The 26,774-nt window shown below is 45.1% G+C and overlaps 1 protein-coding gene across 2 annotated transcripts in view; it reads right to left on the reverse strand.

Annotated features, from left to right (window-relative positions):
• Window positions 1–26,774, reverse strand: part of dtd1 (D-aminoacyl-tRNA deacylase 1) — a 239,302-nt gene that overhangs the window by 82,386 nt on the left and 130,142 nt on the right. The gene's annotated exons all lie outside the window — the stretch shown is intronic.

The raw sequence follows: 26,774 nt of genomic DNA on the forward strand, positions 1-26,774 counted from the left end.
AGATTATTGTTATACAGATTATCTTCAAGTTTACTCCTGGTGCTCGACTTCAATATATTACATGGAATGGAGGTGAAACTGATGGGTCTGTATTTCCTGCTGTTTTATCCTCCTTCTTGACTAATGGTCACCCCATTGGCCTGTGTCCAACCTACCAGTACCTCCCCAGTGTCCAGTGGCCCCCTTGTAATGATTACCAGGGTCTCACTAATCTCCTTCAACACATTGTGATAAATTCCACAGTAATTAGTTTGTTCTCAGACCCCCTCGGTCTTGTCTTGGACTTCCGTCTCAGCCGTTCCTTTTAGTTTGTTTTTTGTGTGTGTGTGGAAGGGCCATGCAGCTCAGCCCTTCTCTGGTGATTACGTGGGAGGAAGGACATATTCAGAAAGTTTACCATCTAGTGCTCATCCTGGAATTCGCCCCGAGGCTTGGATCGTTCCACTGTACTATGCAACCCACTGAGGACAGGCTCTGTTTTAAGAAAAGGATCCTCTATTTAATAGATGTGCCACAGTGAATATGTTTTTATCATTTCTAGTGACGCACAGAATCATTCGAATATAAATGCGTCACTACACAGTAAATCCCGGCATTACTTCAAGAGATCGATTGCCGCTATATTGTGCTCCCCAGGTCACTATCACTGCCAGCAATGAATTCCACGTTGCGATGAGATTCCAGCAAACATCCAACTGTCCACCACCAATTACTGTGAGAATTAAGCTGTCAGTCTCAAACGATTATTGCAATGACACCACAGATGGAATGCTAGCTAGCAACGCCATGTCGAGGTTTAAAATAAGATATAATTGTTTCAGGAATAGGGAGAATAAGGTGTGGGTGCCAGTGAGTTTTTCTATCTGAAATGTTTATTTCCCTCTCTTTACCAAACAAGCCGAACTCTACAATATATTTAGTGCATCCTTCCATTCTTTGGAAATATATAAAATGATTAGATTTACTCCCTCAATAAATCAGTGCTGGTGAGGTGGGGCAGGGCAATTCAACACCACTTGAGGTCAGTGTCAGTGGTACACACTTGCTACACCACTGCTCAAATGCGGCATCTTGCCAGGGTTAAACGACCAGAAATATTTTGCTGGACTTGCCTGAACAATTAGACCAAATACCAAGAGAGATCTTTATCTGGCTGCATAGGGAGTTCAGAAACAGACAGGAATGTGCACGTGAAGAGGAATTTTCCAGCAACTTTGATATTGGGTTTAGTGAGGCGTTAGTGTCACTGACTCCTGATTGGCAGCTACTTTATCGGCACACCAGCAAGCTCAAAGTAAAGCTGCCGGATTCATTAAGGCCAGTCATTTGGAAATTGTCCCTTTTTCAAAAAAATGGACACTGTCAGTTGGAAGCTTTAGCTTACAATCAGAATATTGAGCCCAAATTAAGAGTATTCAAAATGTCAGCAATTATATGTTAGCTTAATCGAGCTAAGACCACTGTAACTTGTCAAATAGATCTTCAGACAAGATCAGACTCGTTCCAACACCCACAATTGTCCGTTTCTACACTGGCAAAATAGGATTTCCTGACAAAGCCCTTTAAGTGGGTACTATCTTCATTGAATACACTGCTGCATTTGGGGCTTTTCCCACAAATCTTTTTCTTGCATTCATATCCAAAAGACAGTTTTTACATAACTAGTCTCCTACGAACTGAAGGCATATACAGCTCCCTGGTATATGTCCTGTATGGGTTAGTGTGCTCAGGATGACTAATTAACCCCAATTGCAGTGCATCAATCACTGCAGAGTACATGGGATGCCCACTAAATTGCCATATACATGACACTGTATACTGGCTAAATTATATGGTCAAATTTATTTACAGGTTAAAATATACACAGAAGCCAAATGTCACAGCAAGATACCAAAGTAGCACAATATTTAACAACAATAAAATTGTCAGTCCACAAGGGTTTGTGTACCTCTTTAGAACTGTTACTCATCAATTTTGAAGAAAACACTGGGACTGATTTTAACTTTTGATGGTGGTGCAAAACAAGCGATAGACAATTGACCGCCTGTTATACACCCAGTTCGATTTTCATTTCCACTAACTTCAATTTAAAGGAAATTCAGGCAAGGTGTCTAATGGGCGGCTAATCCACTGCTGCACTTTCCCCCAATACTTGTACTAAAATCAGTTTTGGATGAAATAGACAGACTTGACTTTTGGCAGACCTTCAGGATGCAATATTATATGTGGACCATGTGAATTCTGGTTCGCCCAGTGTTTGGATTTCTTGCCAGAAGTAAAAATAACAGACTTTTTATTTGATCCAAAGCCCTCTGAAAACCAGCACTGGCAATCACTCATTATCAAAGGAGACATTTGCATTGAATGCTAATGAGCACATGTTCACATGTCGTCTGGTTTCCCATACCTGTTCATCCCCCAACAGCGCACAATCTAATCCTACAATAAAAGCCTTTATCTTAATGGGTTTCCAAACAAATCAACCTTGCCTGGTTCCTGTAGACAACTTGGGGTTGAAATTCACCTGTTCTGCTCCTCCCGTTAGTGCCTCCGCGGGGGGGGGGGGGCGCTGACGGGGCGCAAAGCTGTTGTCGCACGGGCGGGCCGGGGGTTGCTACTGGCGCCCGTGAAATTGCGTGGGAGTTAGCGGAGGCGCGAACATTGCAGCGCTGCCCCGCTGGTAACGCCCTGGGCCGCCGCGATGACAATGGGACATAACCCAATTTCACCCACCCTTATCTTCGAGCCTTCGTTTTGAAACTCAGTGAGTTTTAATTTAGCTATTTCAAAACTTGAATGAAAAGGCAGAAATTCTGCTTCCTGGGAATCCTTTTCAGGAATCTTTTTTGTGACAGGGACGAGCCATTTTGTTATTTTAGTGATGGCAACATGTGGTACACGGCTTGAATATTGCGCCGTGTTTTTGTAGATAAAGCAAGGGTGGCAAATGTCTATTGATGAAGAAAGTCCTCCACTAAGAATTATATTTCATATACAACACAGGCTATAGTAACAGTCATGTGTATAGTGCGATCACCTGTCTTTTCGTGGTTCCAGATTAACATGTATAATGTACCCCATAAACTGATGACATATTATAGACACTTTATTTGATTATTTTCAATGTTACCCCCTATATTCCACCCAGTTGAGTGGAGCCAGAGTTCTGGAGCCTTGCCAGACATTAAGATAAGTGAATGATTCAAATTTCTGCTGCCAGACACCAAGTTCAGTACAATTATAAACACATGAAATGTAGTTTACCAGTAAAAATAATGTTCCACAGCTGAGTAGATCAATGTTGATTTGCCTTGTGCGTCACATAAAGATTGGGAGAGTCTCAATATTTAGCAGCAGTGTGCAGCAGTAAAGTTAAGTGTGCAATTCAAACTCTTGCGCTAGACGTGTTAACAGCTGTCGGGCAGAGAGCACGGTCTACTTTGGACGCCCGTTGTCAAAATCGAGCCCTCCTAGGAAAGATGGTTAGATACAAAATAAAACTCCCATTATTCTGTCCAACAAGGCGCCTCATTGTTAGATACAGAATAAAACTTCTCCAGAATTACTGCTCTGTTCACCTTGTCACAGGAGTAATATTCTTTCATCTCCCACTGCAGTTCTTCTTAAGCGAGATTGTCAATTTAGTGCCAAATACAGGCAGTTTTGTGCTGTGGTTACAAAGCCACTAGGAACTTCATTTGAGATTTACTGTTCGTGATAGCAGGCAGAAAAGACTTGAACTGGCACAGGAACGATGGGCCGAATGGCCTCCTTCTGTGCTGAATATCTGATTCTATCTGGCAGTGCTTTCTTCGAATCTGTAGTCTGATCAGTAGGCCCTCAAATCTGGCACCAAGCTTATAGTCTACAGGGCTGTAGTGATACCCGCCCTCCTGTATGGCTCAGAGACGCGGACCATATACAGTAGACTCCTCAAATCGCCGAAGAAATACCAGCAACGATGTCTCCGCAAGATCCTGCAAATCCCCTGGGAGGACAGACGCACCAACGTTAGTGTTCTTGATCAGGCCAACATCCCCAGCATCGAAGCACTGATCACACTCGACCAGTTCCGTTGGGCAGGCCACAATGTTTGCATGCCTGACACAAGACTTCCAAAGCATGCGCTCTACTCAGAACTCCTACACAGCAAGCGAGCCCCAGGTGGGCAGAGGAAATGTTTCAGGGACACCCTCAATGCCTCCTTGATAAAGTGCAACATCCCCACCGACACCTGGGAGTCCCTGGCCAAAGACCGCCTTAAGTGGAGGAAGAGCATCTGAGAGGGCGCTGAGCACCTCGAGTCTCGTCGCCGAGAGCATGGAGACACCAGGCGCAGGCAGCGGAAGGAGCGTGCGGCAAACCAGTCCCACCCACCCCTTCCTTCAATGACGGTCTGTCCCACCTGTGACAGAGACTGTAATTCCTGTATTGGACTGTTCAGTCACCTGAGAACTCACTTTTAGAGTGGAAGCAATTCTTCCTCGATTTTGAGGGACTGCCTTTGATGGTGATTCATTTCAATAGGCAGCTCATGGCACAGGGGCAGAAACAAATGGCTTCACTATTGCATCAGTTATCGTGCCTGATCTGGAGCCAGCAAAGAGTTGAGCACCTGTTATCATATAAACTTTTAAACAAACTATAAAGAAATATAAAATATTCCTGGACAAATTGTTAATTTTTTTAAAATAGCGAAACCACATTCCCCATTCCCTTAAAATATTCATTCCGCCCCAGAATATATGGTGCTTCACGTTAGAGGATAGTAAAAGGAATGCTGTCAGGTTCAGGCTGTGTCCCTCGAGTAAGATGGGATGAGTAATTCACAACCTCTGATAATGAGAATAAATTGCACAGGTTCCTCCTCTAAGTGAACTGCATCACACTGTTCATTGCACAGAATTCTGTCCATTGCACAGAATTCTGTCCATTGCACAGAATTATTCCACAAGTTTGCACTAAAAGTGAACAGGGAAAAAAGAGTTTTCTCAATTTAGTTTATGTCATGTATTCAACCAGCATTGTAACCCATGTATAATCTGACCTAAGTTGTACACTGTGAGAACAATGACCACTAGGTGGGAGACACTCCTAACCTGGACCTTCAGGTATAAAAGGGGAAGCTCCACCCACCTTCATCACTTGAGTGCTAAGGAATAAAGGACAGGTCACAGACTGACCTCTCAAGCATGTGCCTCGTGTGCATTTATAGTATAGTAAGGACGTATCAGTTTAGTCTGCACTACCTTAAAGCTAAAGGCTGCTTTTCTCTACCTCCCCGTGACTTTATGTGACACAACATTCATTTCATTCCAAAAGATTGTTTGCCATCTTAAAAAACCTCATTACTGGAGATTAAAGTTGTGAATTTCCCAACCGCCAAACATTGTAATAACTTACCAGTCTAACTCGCAAGCTCTTGACCCTTTGACACACTAGAGTCATTTTCATGATGCCGTGCTGATTTGGGGCACTGGCGATTTACCACTCTCCCTCCCCCTTTATATTTCCGTCAGTCGTCATCAGCCAGAGGTAGAACCAGTAAGTCTGGTAACAGTTCACAAGACCCCTGAAAAAATGGGTTTTCACTGCTGACAGAAACTGCCCAACTTGCCTTGCTAAGTGCAGCCAACAGCAAAACAACTGTGTGCATCTGCTACTGGATGCAGGTTTATAATGCCTTTCAAAAATCATTTGATGGGATTGTTCTGTGACCTGCTCAGAATAACGTGAATTCAGTACAGATCTGCGCAGTGCTCAACAGGCCATATTTCGAACACTGTGTTTGGTTCTGGTGACCAAGGACACAGGGAAACATCCATGGCCTTGAAGCAAGGTTATGAGACTGGCCCCAAATGTCCGAGGACTGAGCTATGAAGGTAGACTGGGGAAATCCGGTATGCAGAAATATTCTCACCACAAAGACTGTGTGTGTACAGCAGAAAGCAGAAAGATTTTAAGTTGACAGCAAATATTGTGTGTGTGTCCTGCGAACATTTCCTGGTCCCTGTATGAATAGCTTTACAGTGCATACATTAAACCTTACACTAAACATCTGTAAGACAAAGGTCCTCTACCAACCTGCCCCCCCCCGCTCCGATTATCAAGATCCATGACGAGGCATTGGACAACGTGGACCACTTTCTATACCTCGAGAGCCTTCTGTCAACCAGGGCAGACATCGTTGCCGAAATCTAACCCTGCCTTCAGTGTGCCAGTGCAGCCTTCGGTCGCCTGAGGAAGAGAGTGCTTGAAGACCAGGGCCTCAAACCTGGCACCAAGCTCGTGGTCTAAAGAGCAGCAGTGATACCCGCCCTCCTATATAGTTCATAGACATGGACAACGTACAGTATGCACCTCAAAGCACTGGAGAAGCACCAGCAACGCTGCCTCCGCAAGATCCTGCAAATCCATTGGCAGAATAGACGCACCAATGCAGTGTTCTCGCTCAGGCCAACATCCCCAGCATCGAGGCATTGATCACGCTCTATCAGCTCCGATGGACGGGCCACATCGTCCACATGCCCGATGCTAGGCTCCCGAAACAGGCATTCTACTCCAAGCTCCGTCACGGCAAGCGATTCCCAGGAGGGCAGAGAAAACGCTTCAAGGACACCCTCAAAGCCTCCCTGTAAACATGTAACATCCCCACCGACTCTTGAGAATCCCTGGTCAAAGACCACTCAAAGTGGAAGAGAAACAACCGAAAAGGCGGCGAACACCTCGAGTCTCTTCGCTGGGAGCACACGGAGGCCAAATACAAACAGCGGAAGGAACGCACGACAACCCAAGCACCCCACCCACCCCGTCCCCTCAACCACCGTCTGCCCCACCTGTGGCACAGACTGTAGATCCTGCATTGGACTCATCAGTCACCTGAGAACTCATTTTAGTGTGGGAGCAAGTCATCCTCGACTCCGGGGACTGCCTAAGAAGGAGGACATAGGTGCGATTTTTAGTATATGGCCTCTTGTGCTTACTTTAAAACTCTTTCTGTAGCTTATCGATACAGATTTCAGAGTCAAAACAACCATCTGACAGATTGATTCAAGTTAAAACTATTATGTTTTGGTAATAAACATTACTGCCCTTTCCCTTGGCAACTGTTTTAACCCAAGGCTTCTCGAGTCACAAAACAGACCTAAAACAAATGTCACTGCAGTTTATACAATTCATCAAAAATAACCATTTTGTGTTGACATTTCCTCTAACCTTCCCATTTCCCCAGTATAATCACTGTGTGTGGAGGTGTAATATGCTCACGGCTAATGGAAGCACAAACTCAATCAGCTAGAATGCCTTTATAATATAAATTTGTGAAAAATCATCTGCAAAATAAGAAGGGCTGTTAATTCATGATGCAGCATGGAAGGCTGCTGTTCCTGCATTGTTGCGGCCTCCTAGTACAGTATTCCATAGTGCTTGCTTCAATTAAGCACCTAAAGTGTCAGTCAGCAGTGTAATAATGTTCTGCCTCGTTCTGCAATTCCTTTCCGGCTTTATAAAAAGAAAGACTTGCATTTATATAGCACCTTTCACGGCCTCAGGATGTCCCAAAGTGCTCAACAGCCAATGAAGTGCTTTTGAAGTGTATTCACTGTTGTAATGTAGCAAAATGAAAATGACAGGTAGAACTCCTACCTCAAACTGCAATTGGAGCTAACTCGTCATTTCTGGCATTACATATACAACAGATTTTACCCAATTTGCTTTTTTCCCCCCCTTCCAGGAAACTTTGCACACTAGTTCGACTGACTCCGGGACACTTCTCCAGCTTGTTGGTGAGATTATGAGGCCTTGGGAACCGCTGGGCTAACTTCTGGCACACACTGTTTGCTGGGCAACAATTTGAATCAAAGCAAATCCTTTATCGGGAGAAGGCGGAAATTCCACTAGATATTTATTTTGCTCAAGTTAATTTTACTCAAAATTAAATATTTCAAAATTTATCGGGAGCGATAATGATATTTAAGTAGGGGACTGGATGATCCAGTGGTTTAAGCAACAATTACTTACCTTTGAGGTAGTGAAATATTCCAAGGCACTTTGCGGAAAAGGGGGTAAACGGAAGAAGTGGGAGAAGAGGGACAGCAAGCAGGAGTTACAAGAACTAGGGTGGTGACCAAAGATTTGAAAATGGGGGAGGTATGCAGCAAGATGGGGGGTGTTTAGGGAGAGAATTCCAAAGTGTAGGAACTTGAAGGCTGAACGCTGTACATTGATGGCAAAGCAGGAGGGGGCAGGGAGACCTTCACACAGGGGGAGACCCTCACACCTGAGGGGGGGGGGGGGGGAGACCCTCACACCTGGGGGGGGGGAAGACCCTCACACAGGGGGAGACCCTCACACAGGGGCAGGGAGACCTTCACACAGGTGGAGACCCTCACACCTGAGGGGGGGGAGACCCTCACACCTGGCGGGGGGGGGGGGAGGAGACCCTCACACAGAGGGAGATTCTCACACAGGGGCAGGGAGACCTTCACACAGGGGGAGGGGAGACCCTCACACAGGGGGAGGGGAGACCCTCACACATGGGGGGACCCTCACACAGGGAGAGGGAGAGGCTCACAAAGCTCGGCACTGGAGGAGCACGTTTTACCCCCGAGACCTGGCTTCTAACCCCAACCTGATGGACTGACTGGGATGAAAGCCTTTTCTCTACCAAAATGAGAGAAGACAGATTCAACTTGATTCCTAGTGAGCGTAGCTCATGGCATAACTGCCCAAACCGTGACAATATCTGATAACCTTACGTACTTTAGCCCAACTTTCTGACTGCGCTCTTCTAATTCTGGCCTCTTGCACATCACCGATTTTCATCCCTCCACCATTGGCGGCCGTGCCTTCAGCTGCCTGGGCTCCAAGCTCTGGAATTCCCTGCCTAAACCTCTCCGCTTCTCCACCTCTCTCTCCTCCTTTAAGACGCTCCTTAAAACCCACCTCTGACCAAGCTTGTCCCAAAATCTCCCTACGTGGCTCAGTGTCAAATTTTGGTTGGTAACGCTCCTGTAAAGTGCCCTGGGGCGATGAAAGGGATTCTTTTCATCCCGCCCAAGCCTGCAACCAATCTACTGAGAAAAAATTCTGCCATCCTTACCAATGAGTAATGAAGTCCCCACAGGTTATCCTGACTATAGCACCGTCTCCAAGGAAGTGTTCCATTTCCAGCTCATACTTGCATTTACATAATTCACGACCAGTTAGAGATTGCATGCAACATAAACAGCCCAAAATAAAATTATGGAACTTGCTATTTGGCCTGTAAACAGGTTTAATTTGGGCAGTAAGAATTACTGCTCAATTAAAAAGAACCAAAAAAGTAAACTTGTACGGCAGAGTTTTTGGAAAGTCTGAAAGCAAAGTGCCGGAAATACCTAAGCAAAATATTGCAGATGCTGGAGATCTGAAAACAATGTTGTTTAATCAAGTAAAATCTTCATGAAAGGATATTTGAGTAAGGTAAAGAATTGAAAATGTTGTAGTTTAATATTACATCCGCACAGTGTCAGCTGTGGCTCAGTGGGTAGCAGTCTCGTCCCTGAGTCAGCAGGTTGTGGGTTCAAGTCCCACCCCAGGGACTTGAGCATATAAATCTAGGCTAACACTGCACTGTTAGAGGTGCCGTCTTTCAGATGGGACATTAAGCCGAGACCCTGTCTGCTCTCTCAGGTGGACGTAAAAGATCCCACGGCCACTATTTCAAAGAAGAGCATGGGAGTTATCACTGGTGTCCTGGCCAATATTTATCCCTCAATCAACATAACAAAGAAACAGATTATTTGGTCTTTATCACATTGCTGTTTGTGGGAGCTGGCTGTGCACAAATTGGCTGCCTCGTTTCCCACATTACAACAGTGACTACACTTCAAAAGTACTTCATTGACTGTAAGGCGCTTTGAGACATCTGGTCGTGAAACGTGCTTTAGAAATGCAAGTCTTTCTTTCTCTTAAAACTTTATTTTACTCACCCCAACGGAGTCCTCCAAACCGAGATCTCCAACAGCAGCAATGCATCTTACATGTGCTGGAGAGCTCCCTCTGATTCTCCAAGATAGGGGGCGCTGTTTTTGCACAGAACCCCCCCCCCCTCCCCCGCCCTTGGAGCTCCTGACACCTGATGCTGCCTGCCTCTCCCACGCTGTGACCCCAATCCCAGCTCAAGCACCTGCCAAATCCACTTACCACTACCCCCACCCCCAACGCACAACCCACAACCGACTCCCACCCCGTTACACACAATCCACAACCTGATGGCCAGCTCAGACGATGTCCCTGGAGTGCCAGAAGCCCTATTCCCCACTGTTAGCCGGAACTGGTTTAATGCTACATTTTTTACGTTGCATAGCACAAGGCAACACATCGTTCGAGTCACTGCCAACAACACCACGGGAACACTAATATGGGATCGTTGTAATCTTTTAATATCTTAAATGATGTTGTCGACTCTTAATTCCAAGTTGTTTAATTCAAATTAATGCTAATTCAAATTAATATCAGCACTAAATTCCTGCTTTCCTATGTTATTTGTGTTGCTCAATTTGAATACTGGATAGTTCAATTTTAAATGTAGAAAATGACTGAGTTACCAGGAATGGACTGTACTTTTTACTTTGATATGGGGTATCTCTTTTGTTACAGGCACACTGTTAAACAACCCAAGGATCAAGAGCAATCAGCTACCAAGTGCAACTGGCACCATGCAGTGTGGAAGGGGAGCAGTGTACTCATGGGTATATATGTACCATGTTTGGATCTAGCCCATCGGCTGCATTTTCCATCCTCTGCGCTCGGAGTTTCGCCCCAGAGCGGTGTGAAAGGCGGCGTTGAGGTCTCCCGCGCCCCGCCACGATCCTCCGGTCGGGTTTTAGCGGCGGCGTTCAGCAGGACCGCCAGGAAGAACTGCGCTGGGTGTGCAACGCCTCTGGTTGCAACACTGCCACGAGTTTTGAGTCTTGCCCAATCCGTCCGCCCGGAAGTGCGCCCGCAATGACCGCCTGGGAAATCAGAGCGGTCCCACGAATCCGGCGGCGGGGAGGAAGGTAATGGACTCCAGAAGTAAGTGCGATTGTTTCTTCTTCTAATTTTTGGTGCGATTTGTGTTGAGGGGGCTTGGGTAATGTGTTGGGAATGTTATTGTGGTTTTTTAGGTTTCCCCCAGGCCTCGCTTGGAGCGCTCCCTGGCTGGCTGTTTAGCTCGGGAGTTTCCCATGCTGACGTCCTAAGAGAGGTGTACAACGCCTCCCTTAGCGCTGCGCCCCCTGAATCAGGGCCCAGGTGCCCAAACTTACCTATTGAGGTACAAACTGTTCCCGGCCGGTAACTTGCCCGCCCCATTGCCATTATCACCTAAAAAACATCATAGACAAAAATCCAGGCCCATGAATCAGACAGAAGCGATTCTCTCTTCCTCCCACCCCTCCCCAACAATGCTTCATTCACATACAGTTCACTCCCAGAATTCAACTGGATTTACTTGCACAAGAACAGTGCACCCTACATGTATGTCAACAGTGTAATCAATTTAACTCGGAAGCGGGAAGGAAGGTAGAATTCACAACCTATTGTACCAGATCCCTTAACCAACTGAACTGGATCCAAAGCTTCTGGTCATTCCATACCTAAGGCACTGCTCTCATCGCAGATGAATTAAAAGATTTGTAATTATATAGCACCTTTCATCACCTCAGGGCATCCCAAAATGCTTTGCTGTACTTTTGGAGTCTAGGCACTGTTTTAATGTAGGAAACATGGCAGCCAATTTGTGCACAGCGAGCTCCCTCACACAACAATGTGATAATGACCAGATAATCTGATTTTAGGCATTGGTTGAGGGATTCTTGATGCTCTTATTGGCTTTAAAATGTTCTGCTGACTGGTTTCACAACTAATCTTCCTCGCTTTAATGGCCAGTTCAATGAAGAAAGACAGATTTTGGTCATTAATGGTTGGCTGCCTATTTAGCCATCAAGATATTTGTTGATCATTTCTGAAAACTAGGCATAAGCGCCGTCAACAATAAAATGTCTGCCTCGTTTACACAGGATTGACAAGCTGGGGACAGCACACATGGACTAATTGTCGGATTCTGGTTGTAACAGACATTAATTATTATGGCTTCAAATGTCCTCCACATGTCAGGATCTCCAGAAGTGACAATTACTTTGCAATGTTTTTCTGTTGACTAATGACAGTATAACCCAGCAAATAGATACACAGGTAAGACTGGTTCATTAATATATAATTCCCAATTAGAGTAATTAAAGAAAGAACAATTCTATTGATTCAATTTAAATTAGGCCAGTATGGCTTTGTGTTTAGGATAAATCCAAAATATAAAATTAATCCAACATTGCTTTCAAGGAGTATATGTATAGCTTGTGCATTGTAAGACCAAGGGTATTGGCATGGAGTGCATGTGTTCAATACTACTGCAATGTACAAAACACCAAGGCTAGTATTGTATAAAACTTATATATGCTTTTCCTTTTCCATGACCGTTAACCTGCCTGTCACAGAGCGTATTCAAAGTGTTTGTGTGTAATGACTTAGCAATGTCCACTTAAGGGTTGACTGAAGGAGTGCATGTGTTCCTTGAAGGCTTTAGCTGTCAATTAGATCTTATGCCCCTCTTTGTGACAAGTGTCCAGGAACCACAAAGGCCTATTATGTCTCTTACATTTTGTAATGACTCAAGAGTCTGGTTACTGTAAACTCACTCAGGTGCAACCTGATCCATCTTTATTTCAGCCCAAGAGTGCCAGCGTGACAAAGACACCCAGCTTATATACAGGTGACCAAGCACACATGCGTACAGCCCGATGACCTCCGACCGTGACGTCCTCTGGTGTCTGGTGACCCCCAAGCATTAATACATGACACATTTAATCACTGCGACTGATGGAGTTTGCTAACACTGAATATGATTGTATTTGAAACCTTGAGACAAGCACGGAACATCATGTTGAGACTTGGTCAACACCCCCATTGCAAGGATCAGCCCGGCCATATGACTGGCCCGGGGGATATAAAGGACCGTGAGACTAAGCAACGGTGCTACAGCCGGATGGGTTGATTCCCCACACAGAGATCCACAAGAGCTCAACCGAACTAATCAATCGTTTGGACTTGTACCAAGGAAGTGTATGTTTTGTTTGCTTACTGTTGACTAATCAAGTAAAATAGTTGGACTAAGATGACCTGCTGTGTCTTTCCTACAGGCCAACCCTTAAGCTTCTCAGTTGAAGCAGCAGAATCCTACAGGTTCATTAAGCCCTTCTCAATAGACTTCGGAGAGGTTGTAACAGCAGAGGGGATTGCTACATCCTATTCAGAGTTCAGAAACACCAGCATATTAGAAGTAAGGATTGGCTCCCAAGATAGCTACTGATCCTGCAGTGTTTTTCCAGTAAGGCCCTTGAAAAACTGCATTTCTCATTTCTCTTATGGAAAAAAACAGAACCGGTTATCTTAGGAACACTGAAGTACCGTACAAACTAAAGAATTGTAGCACCATGCACAAAAATCATTTATTGCATGTCATGTATGATGTTTCATATTTCAGTTCATGGAATTGGGCCTTGGAATCTATCTATCTTTCTCTCCCTCCCTCATTTGCACCAGTGCATCTCAGATTGAATAGAAGCATTCAAGTTAAAACTATTACAGGACAAGACAACATCCAGTCAAAGGGTATTGAAGGTCATGCTTGGTCCGTGAGTTCTTCTGCACTGGTTTCCATTGCCTATTGGAGAGCAATATTCCAGAGTATTTTTTTTCCCTTGTTTGTCCCCGTTTTTTTTTTCTAGGTTTTTGCCTCTCCCAGTGTGGGGTGGAGGAGAGGTGGGGTTGAGAGCGGGGGCGGGGTTAGGGCGGGAGCGGGGTGAAGTGTTTAGCCATGATGGTTGAACCATCATTGTGTGGGGCAGGCCCGAAGGACCAGCTGGTCTTTTTCTGCCCGTCAATTTTGTTGTGTTCATAAGTTTCAAATTCACTTTGCAACTGACCTCTGAGCAGACACAAATCTCTCCTTCCCCTCACATGGCTCTCATTCAAACAGCAGCACAGGTTGTTTTGGTCCCACAGAAATATTTGTAAACAATTGTGGCACTATGTCCAAAAAGCATGAATTGACTGGCCTGGATTTTGCGGTCGGCATGGCAACTACTCTCAAGAGTACGCCGTCATACCGCCTTTGATATCATGTTTGGGATTTCCCCGTGCGCTACATTCCAAACTTGCGATCTGTCAATGTGCACAATGACAGGAACCATGCACTCCTCCTCCGGCAACCTAATTGCTGGCACAGGGTTGGAGTACTTGCCCACCAATTACAGACGGAAATTCTACGGCTTGTTTCCGCGGTGTAAGGAGAAACCCGAAATGAAAAAAAAATTAAAATAGAATTAAATGGCTTAACAGCTTTAATGAGAAGCAATTCTAGTGTATGTTAAAGCTGCAGGTTTTAAAAAAAAATGTCATAACTTTCTGCACGGTGCACAGTCTCTGTTTCGAAGTGGGAATTATGAGTAATGAATTGGATTTGCATGATAAAAGCTAAATCTGTATGTATTTTAAAGGCTGCAGGAATAAAATAAATGAAAGGAAGACAATCTGTTTTCTGATTGGAGGACCAGGCCCATGTGATCCCAGGTAGGGTTCCACCTCGGCTGAGCCCCTGGGATCCCTGGGCTGTTATGCTTGGCTCCTCCTCACAGCGTCAGAGAACGAGTTTACACAGGAGGGCTGCCAGCAGGTAGGTGCTCCCAAAATACGCTGCTGAAGGAAACTTTTGGCCCAATATGTAAGAACAGTTTAGAGACCATAAATGTAATCTGTGTGGATATGGTTCTTAATGAACACTTTGCGTCTGTTTTCACAAAAGAGAGGGGTGATGCAGACATTGCAATCAGGGAGGAGGAGTGTGAAATATTAGATGAAATAAACATAGTGAAAGAGGAAGTATTCAGGGGGTTGGGAGCTTTGAAATTGGATAAATCCCCAGGCCCGGTTTAAATGTATCCCAGGCTGTGAAGAGAAGCAAAAGAGGAACTAACAGAGGCTCTGACCATCATTTTCCAATTCTCTCAGGCTACAGGTGTGGTGCCAGAGGACTGGAGGAATGCTAATGTTGTCCCTTTGTTTAAAAAGGGAGAAAGAGATAGACCGAGTAATTACAATCTAGTTAGCCTAACCTCGGTGGTGGGAAAATTATTGGAAGAAATTCTGAAGGACAGGATAAATCTTCATTTAGAAAAAGACACGGATTAATCAAGGACAGTCAGCACGGATTTGTTAAGGGAAGGTCGTGTGTGACTAACTTGATTGAATTTTTTGAGGAGGTAACAAGGAGGGTCGATGAGGGCAGTGCGGATGATGTAAAATCTGGATTTTAGCAAGGCTTTTGATAAGGTCCCACATGGCAGACTGGTCACAAAAGTAAAACCCATGGAATCCAGGGCAAAGTGGCAAGTTGAATCCAAAATTGGTTCAGAGGCAGGAAGCAAAGGGTAATGGTTGATGGGTGTTTTTGCGACTGGAAGGCTGTTACCAGTGGGGTTCTGCAAGGCTCAGTACTAGGTCCCTTGTTTTTTGTGGTATATATCAATGATCTAGACTTAAATGTAGGGGGTATGATTAAGAAGTTTGCAGATGATACTAAAATCGACCGTGTGGTTGATAATGAAGAAGCAAACTATACGCTGCAGGAAGATATCAATCAACTGGTCAGGTGGGCAGAACAGTGGAATTTAATCCAGAGAAGTGTGAGGTAATGCATTTTGGGAGGGTTAACAAGGCAAGGGAATACACATTAAATGGTAGGACACTGAGAAGTGTAGAGGAACAAAGGGACCTTGGAGTGCATGTCCACAGATCCCTGAAAGTAGCAGGCCAGGTAGATAAGGTGGTTAAGAAGGCATAAGGAATACTTGCCTTTATTAGCTGAAAGCAAAGAAGACAAGAGCAGTGAGTTTCATGAACTCTTGAAACTCCATACTGATGAAGCAAGATCCGTTGTCGATTACAACGATGTCAGGCAGACCATGCATAGCAAACATGACATAAAGGCTTTCAATGGTAGCTGTGGGTGTGCTGGATGATATGATTGTACACTCTATCCACTTGGAATAAGCATTCACCACAACTAAGAACATCTTTCCCAGGAAGGGACCTGCAACGTCGATGTGGATCCTGGACCATGGTTTAGATGGCCACGACCAGACTCAATGGCGATTCCACTGATACTTTACTAAGCTGCATGCAAGTGTTGCACTGATGCACACATGATTCCAGATCAGAGTCAATTCCAGGCCACCATACATGAGACCTGGCAATGGCTTTCACCATGACAATACCGTGCTATGTAGATCATGCATAAATTTCTCCCTGCCTTTCTTGGGCATAACAACACGGTTACCCCACAGTATACAATCTGATTGAATGGAAAGTTCGTCTTTGCAACGGATGTAAGGTTTGGTCTCCTCACACATTTGCTTGGGTATGGCAGACCAATCACCAATAAAGATACAACGTTTCACAACCGATAATATTGGGTCCTGGCTGATCCAGATCTTAACTTGTTGGGCCGTGACAGGGGTGCCTTCACTTTCAAAAGCATCCATGACTAACAGTAGGTCTGCAGGTTGTGGTGTCTCCACCTCCGGTGTGGGCAATGGCAGACGGCTCAATGCATCGACACAATTCTCAGTGCTAGGTCTATGCCGAATGACAATCATAGGCAGATAATGTCAGCGCCCACCTCTGGATGCAGGACGATGCATTGGTATTGATACCTTGGTTTTCCAAAAACAATAAAATGAGTGGCTTGTGATCTGTTTCCAGTTCAAACCGAAGACCATACAGGTACTGATGCATCTTTTTAATCCCATAAACACAGGTTAGTGCTTCTTTCTCTACCATGCTGTAGGCTCTTTCCGCCTTTGACAAACTTTTTGAAGCATATGCAACAGGTTGTAAATTGCCCGACTCATTAGCTTGTTGGAGCAAGCAACCAACTCCAGATGACGAAGCATCACAGGCCAATACTATGCTTACACGGATCATAATGTACCAGCAGTTTGTTAGAGCACAGCAGATTTGTAGCTTTCTCAAGAGACACACCCCAAACCCAGTTGTCGCCTTTTCTTAGCAGCATGTGCAGTGGCTCTAATAAGGTGCTCAATCTAGGTAGAAATTACCAAAGTAGTTAAGTAGACCAAGGAACGAACACAGCTCAGTCACATCCCGAGGCTTGGGTGCATTTTTGATGCCTTGGTTTTCGAGTCCATAGGCCTGATACCGTCAGCAGCAATTTTCCTCCCCAGGAATTCGACTTCCGGTACCATGAAGACGCACTTCGAGCGTTTCAGTCTGAGTCCCACTTTGTCCAGACGATATAGAACCTCTTCCAGGTTGTTCAGATGTTTGGCGGAGTCACGACCTGTGACCAGTGTGACATCTTGGAACACGACGGTTCTGGGGACAGACTTCAGTAGACTCTCCATGTTTCTCTGAAACTGTCGACTAGCTCCTCTGTCATGTAGGCCGACGTCAGATCCAGTTTTGTGAATGACTTCCCCCCCCGACTAGTGTTGCAAACAGGTCACCAGCCTTCGGTAACGGGTATTGATCCTGTTTCGAAACTCGGTTGATCGTAAACTTGTAGTCTCAACAAATCCTGACAGTGCCATCTCTTTTCAACACGAGAACAATGGGGCTGGCCCATTCGTTAAATTCGACCAATGATATGACCCCTTCATGTTGGAGGCTGTCCAGTTCGATTTCGACCTTCTCCCTCATCATGTACAGAACTGCCCGAGCTTTATGATGGACAGGTCTTGCATCTGAGTCCACGTGGATCTGCACCTTGGCTCCTGTGAAATTGCCGATGCCTGGTTCAAACAGCGAGGGGAACTCGCTCAGCACTTGAGCACATGGAGTATCCTCCAACAATGACAACGCTTTGATCTCGTTCCAGTTCCATTTGATTTTTTCGAACCAGTTCCTGCCGAACAGCGTTGGACCATTGCCTGGAGCAATCCATAACAGTAAATCGTGAACCGCACCATCACACGACACCTTGACGACTGCACTGCCAATCCCCGTTATGAGTTCTTTAGTGTACGTATGCAACTTGGCATTAACTGAACTCAGCTTAGGCCTCACAGCCTTAGTATCCCACAGCCTGTCGAATGTCCTCTGGCTCATTATTGATTGACTCGCACCCGTGTCCAATTCCATAGATACCAGCACACCATTAAGTTTTACATTAATCATTATCGGTTGGCTCTTTGTTTGGAATGAATACAGTCCATACACTTCCTCCTCTGGTATCTCAGATTGCATATCCAGATCCGCGCTAGACTGGTCATCATCCTCCATGTGGTGTGTCGCAGCACGCTTGCTCAGTTGCAGACACATGCGCTGGAGATGCCCCACTCTCGAACAGCCTTTACAAATATACTGTTTAAACCGACACCGATGATGCTGATGATTTCGCCTACAACGCCAAAACGGTGCTATCGGATTCATTTCCGTTGGCGGACTGTGAGCAGCCACAGGTTTCGCGTACGCAGTCGGGTAGGCCCTGCCATAGGCAGCTCTGCCAAACGATAATACTACCTTGCCGAGTTCCAATTTTTCAATGACATCTGCTTTAAGCTTTTGTCCATCGTCATGCATGATTGGGCAATCTGATGGTCTTGCTCAAATCCAGCATCTCCGCCGCCAGTAGCTTACGCAGGATCACCTCGTGGTTGATACCGATTACAAAGAAGTCCCGCAGCATGCCTGCCAACGCAGTTTCGAACTTGCACGGTCCAGCTAGACGTCTTAGGTCGGCAACAAATTCCGATACATCCTGGCCCTCAGAACGAACGTGCATATAGAATCGATATCTTGAGATGATGATGCCTTTATCTGGTTTGAGATGGTTACGTACCAGAGCACACAATGTTTCATAGTTCTTGTCCGTTGGACTTGAGGGCAAGAGGAAATTTTTTATGAGTCCATAGATTTTCAGACCGCAAACGGTGAGGAGGACCACCCAGCACCGACCTACGTCTGCCTCTCCCTCCATTTTGTTGGCCACGAAGTACTGGTTCAAGTGGGCTACAAAGTCTGCCCAATCTTCTCCCTCCACGAATCGCTCCAGAATTCCAATTGTGCTCATTTTTGCATGCGAAGGTTTGTGTTACCTCGTTGCCAAATGTTGTGTATGCCATGACTCAATAGACTGAAGACTGTAAACTCCGAACAGGTACAAACCTGGCTCTACTTTATTAGGGTCCAAAGTGATTACATTACAAGATGGCTGGCCTTTTATACCTGGGCCGCACATGTGCGCACAGCCCAATGACCTCCGATAGCGGCGCCACCTCGTGGCCAGTAAATCCAACCATACATACATGACAGCTTGCATCTGAGAATTATCTCTGATTGCCTTTCTTTGTATCCTAGCTAGCTTTAAGAGCGAGAGCATTAACACATAAGCACTGAGTGAATTGATGAATAAGAAAGCAAGATATTCTACCTCAGCAATTCGGTGGCGAAGACACAAGCAGCTCTGTAATGACCGATTGCCAACTCGCAGAATTGCAGCGCTACTGCGCATGCGCGGACATCACTAATCACCACTGCACATGTGCAGACGTCCCAACACATTTTCCAGCGCAGAACAACTGGCCACACTGCGCGACTGCAGTGAAGAGGCCAGACAGCGGCCAAAGTTCCAACATTTATTTTTTGCGCATCTCGGAACGTACATCAGCGGCGCAACTCCAGTAAGTGCACTGAAAAACGGGCTCAGCCAAAATTGATGCCATAGAAACAAGCTAATTAATGGGTTTGTTTCACCTTAATTCTTTCAAAGCAATTTGGTTTTGAACAGGTTACACTGAACGTGCAGAAGCCTGTTGTGAACCATATGGCTTGATTACTGCCAATATTGGCAAAAGAACCAGAGGCGACATAAGGAAATACCTTTTTACACAACGAGTGGTTAACATAGAAACGAAGAAAATAGGTGCAGTAGGCCATTCGGTCCTTCGAGCCTGCACCACCATTCAATAAGGTCATGGCTGATCATTCACCTCAGTACCCCTTTCCTGCTTTCTCTCCATACCCATTGATCCCTTCAGCCATAAGGGCCATATCTAACTCCCTCTTGAATATATCCAACGAACTGGCATCAACAGCTCTCTGCTGTAGGGAATTCCACAGGTTAACAACTCTCTGAGTGAAGAAGTGTCTCCTCATCTCAGTCCTAAATGGCTTACCCCTTATCCTTAGATTGTGCCCCCTGGTTTTGGACTTCTCCAATATCGGGAACATTCTTCCTGCATCGAACCTGTTCAGTCCCGTCAGAATTTTATATGTTTCTATGAGATCCCCTCCCATCCTTCGAAACTCCAGTGAATAAAGGCCCAGTCAACCCGGTCTCTCCTCATATGTCAGTCCAACCATCCCGGGAATCAGTCTGGTGAACCTTCGCTGCACTCCCTCAATAGCAAGAGCGTCCTTCCTCAGATTAGAAGACTAAAACGGAACACAATATTCTAGGTGAGGCCTCACCAAGGCCCTGTACAACTGCAGTAAGACCTCCCTGCTCCTATACTCAAAACTCCTAGCAATGAAGGCCAACATACCAATTGCCTTCTTCACCACCTGCTGTACCTGCATGCCAACTTTCAATGACTGATATACCATGACACCCAGGTCTCGTTGCACCTCCCCTTTTCCTAATCTGCCGCCATTCAGATAATATTCTGCCTTCGTGTTTTTGCTACCAAAGTGGATAACCTCACATTTATCCACATTATACTGCATCTGCCATGCATTTGCGCACTCACCTAACCTGTCCAAGTCAACCTGCAGCCTCTTGGCATCCTCCTCACAGCTCACACCACCACCCAGTTAAGTGTCATCTGCAAACCTGGAGATATTACACTCAATTCCTTCATCTAAATCATTGATCTATATTGTAAATAGCTGGGGTCCCAGCACTGAGCCCTGCGGCACTCCACTAGTCACTGCCTGTCATTCTGAAAAGAACCCGTTTATATCGACTCTCTGCTTCCTGTCTACCAACCTGTTCTCTATCCACATCAGTACATTACCCCCAATACCATGTGCTTTAATTTTGCACACCAATCTCGTGTGTGGGACCTTGTCAAAAGCCTTTTGAAAGTCCAAATACACCACATCCACTGGTTCTCCATTGTCCACTCTACTAGTTACATCCTCAAAAGGTTCCAGAAGATTTGTCAAGCATGATTTCCCTTTCATAAATCCATGCTGACTTGGACTGATCCTGTCGATGCTTTCCAAATGCACTGCTATTTCATCTTTAATATTTGATTCCAACATTTTCCCCACTACTGATGCAGGCTAACCGTTTTCTCTCTCCTTCCTTTTTTAAAAAGTGGTGTTCCATTATCTATCCTCCACTCCATAGGAACTGACCCAGAGTCAATAGACTGTTGGAAAATGATCACCACTGCATCCACTATTTCTGGGGCCACTTTCTTAAGTACTCTGGGATGCAGACTATCAGGCCCCGAGGATTTATTGGCCTTCAATTTCCCTAACACAATTTTCCGCCTAATAAGGATATCCTTCAGTTCCTCCTTCTAACTAGACCCTCGGTCCCTTAGTATTTCCGGAAGGTTATTTGTGTCTTCCTTCGTGAAGACAGAACCAAAGTATTTTTCAACTGGTCTGCCATTTCTTTGTTGCCCCATTATAAATTCACCTGAATCTGACTGCAAGGGACCTACGTTTGTCTTCACTAATCTTTTTCTTTTCACATATCTATAGAAGCTTTTGCAGTCAGTTTTTATGTTCCCGGCAAGCTTCCTCTCATACTCTCTTTTCCCCCTCCTAATTAAATCCTTTGTCCTCCTCTGCTGAATACTAAATTTCTCCCAGTCCTCAGGTTTGGTGCTTTTTCTGGCCAATTTATATGCCTCTTCATTGGATTTAACACTATCCTTAATTTCCCTTGTTAGCCACGGTTAAGCCACCTTCCCCGTTTTATTTTTACTCCAGACAGGGATGTACAATTGTTGAAGTTCATCCATGTGATCTTTAAATGTTTGCCATTGCCTATCCACCGTCAACCCTTTAAGTATCATTCGCCAGTCTATTCTAGCCAATTTACGTCACATACCATCGAAGTTACCTTTCCTTAAGTTCAGGATCCGAGTCTCTGAATTAACTGTGTCACTCTCTATCTTAATAAAGAATTCTACCATATTATGGTCACTCTTCCCCAAGGGGCCTCACACAACAAGATTGCTAATTAGTCCTTTCTCATTACACATCACCCAGTCTAGGATGGCCAGCCCTCTAGTTGGTTCCTTGACATATTGGTCTCGAAAACCATCCCTAATACACTCCAGGAAATCCTCCTCCACCGTATTGCTACCAGTTTGGTTAGCCCAATCTATATGTAGATTAAAGTCGCCCATGATAATTGCTTTATTGCACGCATCCCTAATTTCTTGTTTGATGCTGTCCCCAACCTCACTACTACTGTTTGGTGGTCTGTACACAACTCCCACTAGCGTTTTCTGCCCTTTGGTATTCCGCAGCTCCACCCACTTCAGTGTATCTTTCCCAGCCAGCTCCTGCCGAACAGCGTGGGGCCATCGCCCAGTACCACCCAGAGTAGTAAATCGTGTACCGCTCCATTGTAGGAGACCTTTACGGTAGCACTGTCAATTACGGGAATCAGTTCCTTTTTGTATCTTCTACGTTTGGTACACATGGGAGTCAGGTCTGGCCTTGAAGCCTTGTTGCACCACAACTTATCGAAAGTCCTTTTATTCATTATGGACTGGCTTATGCTCATGTCCAGCTCCATGGACACCAGGAGTCCATTTAATTCAACTTTCAGCATTATCGGCGGACACTTTGTGGTAAATGTGTGCACCCTATATACCTCTGCCTCCTCGGTCTGAGGCTCTGGTTCATCATGATCCACCGTGGATCTGTCTTCCTCTGCAACATGGTGGTTTGCAGGATTAGCAGGGTTTGCAGCACGGCTGCACATACGTTGGAGGTGTCCCATTGTTCCACAGCCCTTGCAAACGTATCCTTTGAAGCGCCATGAATGGAATCAATAATCACCCCCGCAGCGCCAACAAGGTGTTAATTGCTTTGTATTCACCACCCTTGATGGTGGGCTCTGAATCATCTGCGGACGTGCAACTACAGGCGTGTAAGTCCTGCCATGTACATTTCCATTTGAAAATAACGTTACTTTGTTCACAGTACTTGCAGCAGCATTGATGTGCTGGGAAATTTGTTTGGTATTGTCACTAGTGGAGATAAATGCCTGGGCTATCGCTGTGGCTTTACTCAAGGTTGGGGTCTCTACAATCAAAAGTTTGCGAAGTATTACTTCATGGCCAATGGCAAGTACAAAGAAATCCCTGAACATATGCTCTAAGTGTCCTCCAAATTCGCAATGCCCTGCAAAGTGCCTTAGCTCGGCGACGTAGCTCGCCACTTCCTGGCCTTCAGACCTCTTGTACGTGTAAAAATCGATACCTCGCCATCAGAACGCTTTCCTTCAGGTTTAGATGCTCCCGGACCAGTGTGCACAACTCATCGTACGACTTGTCTGTGGGTTTTGCTGGAATGAGCAAGTTTTTCATGACACCATACATTGGTGCCCCGCAAATGGTGAGGAGAATCGCCCTTCATTTGGCAGCGTTCCCTTCTCCTTCCAGCTCGTTGGCCACGAAGTATTGGTCAAGTCGCTCCACAAAGGTTTCCGAATCATCTCCTTCCAAAAATTTCTCCAGGATGCCCACAGTTCTCTGCATTGTTGCATTGAGGTTCGTCATCTGTATGTCGTCGCCAGTTGTTATGTCTTGGATAAACAGTCAGACTAGATACTGCAAGCTCAAAGTAAGTGTGACCGTAGTCCTTTATTATAGATCTCAGAGTGCCTCTCCAGCCTGTGAGGCCTCCTTATATACAGGTGCACCCAAGGGATTGTGGGATCTCTTGGGACTCCAGGGGATAAGCCCTCTGCTGGTTAGACATGGTAATTACAGGTTTACATAACAGGCTACTTGCTCTCCCTCCCCCTTCAGAGATACTGAAACCAGTTGTCGTCTATTTAGTTTATCTATTGGTCTATTTAGATTATCTAATTAAGTTTCCAGCTTGTGCAGAAAAGACCCATGTGTTCTTATTTTAGAAAATTAGATATTCTTGTTTAAGAAAAAAATGTTGACAGCCCAACCCCGGAGCCAAATTTCTCAGCTGAACCTAAATATTAGAGCTGTATTGATGGTAAATTCTATTATGTATTGCACATCCAAATAACAACCAATTATCCTTCTGAATCAAAAACCCAGGGTCTGAAAAATCAATTTGAAAAGCCCCGTTACATCGTAGCTGGTTTAACTAAAACAAAACCCCAACGCGCACAAAAACTCTGATGGATAATGGAGAGCATGGCTAATCAGGTAACCCAGACACTCGCTCTTCCCAGGATAGAAAGAGAAAGACCAAAAGTAAGACGGCAGTGCAAATCTGAAGGAGGAACCTGAGCGTTTTCACAGTGCTACCTTATCTGAACCAGTGTTTTTTGTTCTTTTCGTGGCTTCACCAAACTGTATACATAACACCACATACCTGGGCAGCAGAAAGGACATCTACTTGCATGTCATCTGGTACCGTAACCCAGACCTTAGCTAACTTGGCTAAGCCTAAGCCTAACCCTAAGTCACTGGTTTTTGTGTGTACTGGATTTGGAGCAATAACTCACTAAGGCTTACTTCTGACCTGTCAACTCACCTTTGACCAAGCTTAGTCAGCCTAACCTCAGTTGTGGGAAAATTCTTGGAAAAAATCCTGAAGGACAGGATAAATCTACATTTCGAAAGACACGGGTAATCAGGGACAGTCAGCACGGATTTGTCAAGGGAAGGTCGTGTCCGACTAACTTGATTGAATTCTTCGAGGAGGTAACCAGGAGGGTTGATGAGGGCAGTGCATGTGTGTGGTAGAAGCAGAAACCCTCACCATATTTCAAAAAGTACTTGGATGTGCACCTGAAGTGCCGTAACCTGCAGGGTTACGGACCGAGAGCTGGAAAGTGGGATTAGGCTGGATAGCCCCTTGTTAGCTGGCGCGGACACAATGAGCCAAAATGGCCTCCTTCCGTGCTGTAAACTTCTATGATTCTTAGTCCAAGACCACTCGTCACTAGAATCAAGGCCGAAAATTGCACCAACTTTTATGTCCAGTATATTTTCATTTTCGCTGGCAAAGGCAGTGACTGTTGCCAGGACACAGCAGCCTCTGGTACATCACCATGCGACCATTTCTCATGCGTGAGCTGAGAGAGCAAATCAACTCTAGGGGAGGCATAACCGACAAGTCTACTCCTGTCCGCATCGGATATCTGCAGATGTGCAGTACCTATTGATTAGCAATCATTAGCTTCTCCCACCCGCACATCCAATATCCACGGATGTGGGGGCCTCTTGTAGGATTCCCATCACTACCTGTTTTGGGGTAAGTTTACAAAGTCATTCTTTCATTTGGTGCACAAATTGTCCGATGCTGCTACAAATCACTGGGAGAAATGGACAGGAGTAGTTTGTGGCAATTTCTCTCCCACTTGTATGATTAATCCTAAAGTTGCAGGACAGCCTGTTAATCATTGAATAATACAGCACAGAAGGAGGCCATTCGACCCATCGAGTCTGCACTGGCACTTTCAAAGAGCAATCCAGTTAGCCCCGCTCCCCCGCTCTTTTCCCATATCCCTGCAATTTTTTGTCCTTCAAGTATTCATCCAATTCCCTTTTGAAGGCTCCTATTGAATCTGTATCCACCATTGGTGCATTCCAAATGACTAATAAGAGAAATTAGGGATAGTGTTAAATCCAAGGAAGAGGCATATAAATTGGTCAGAAAAAGCAGCAAACCTGAGGACTGGGAGAAATTTAGAATTCAGCAGAGGAGGACAAAGGGTTTAATTAGGAGGGGGGAAATAGAGTACGAGAGGAAGCTTGCCGGGAACATAAAAACTGACAGCAAAAGCTTCTATAGATATGTGAAGAGAAAAAGATTAGTGAAGACAAATGTAGGTCCCTTGCAGTCAGATTCAGGTGAATTTATAATGAGGAACAAAGAAATGGCAGACCAGTTGAACAAATACTTTGGTTCTGTCTTCACGAAGGAAGACACAAATAACCTTCCGGATGTACTAGGGGTCCGAGGGTCTAGCGAGAAGGAGGAACTGAAGGAAATCCTTATTAGATGGGAAATTGTGTTAGGGAAATTGATGGGATTGAAGGCCGATAAATCCCAGGGGCCTGATCGTCTACATCCCAGAGTACTTAAGGAAGTGGCCCTAGAAATAGTGGATACATTGGTGAGCATTTTCCAACAGACTATCGACTCTGTATCAGTTCCTATGGACTGGAGGGTAGCTAATGTAACACCACTTTTTTTAAAAAGGAGGCAGAGAGAAAACAGGGAATTATAGAACGGTTAGCCTGACATCAGTAGTGGGTAAAATGTTGGAATCAATTATTAAAGATGAAATAACAGCACATTTGGAAAGCAGTGACAGGATCGGTCCATGTCAACATGGTTTTATGAAATCATACTTGACAAATCTTCTGGAATTTTTTTGAGGATGTAACTAGTAGAGTGGACAAGGAAGAACCAGTGGATGTGGTGTATTTGGACTTTCAAAAGGCTTTTGACAAGGTCCCACACAAGAGATCGGTGTACAAAATTAA

This window comes from Pristiophorus japonicus, chromosome 9 (genome assembly GCF_044704955.1).
Source record: "Pristiophorus japonicus isolate sPriJap1 chromosome 9, sPriJap1.hap1, whole genome shotgun sequence".
In the NCBI taxonomy this organism is placed as follows: domain Eukaryota; kingdom Metazoa; phylum Chordata; class Chondrichthyes; family Pristiophoridae; genus Pristiophorus; species Pristiophorus japonicus.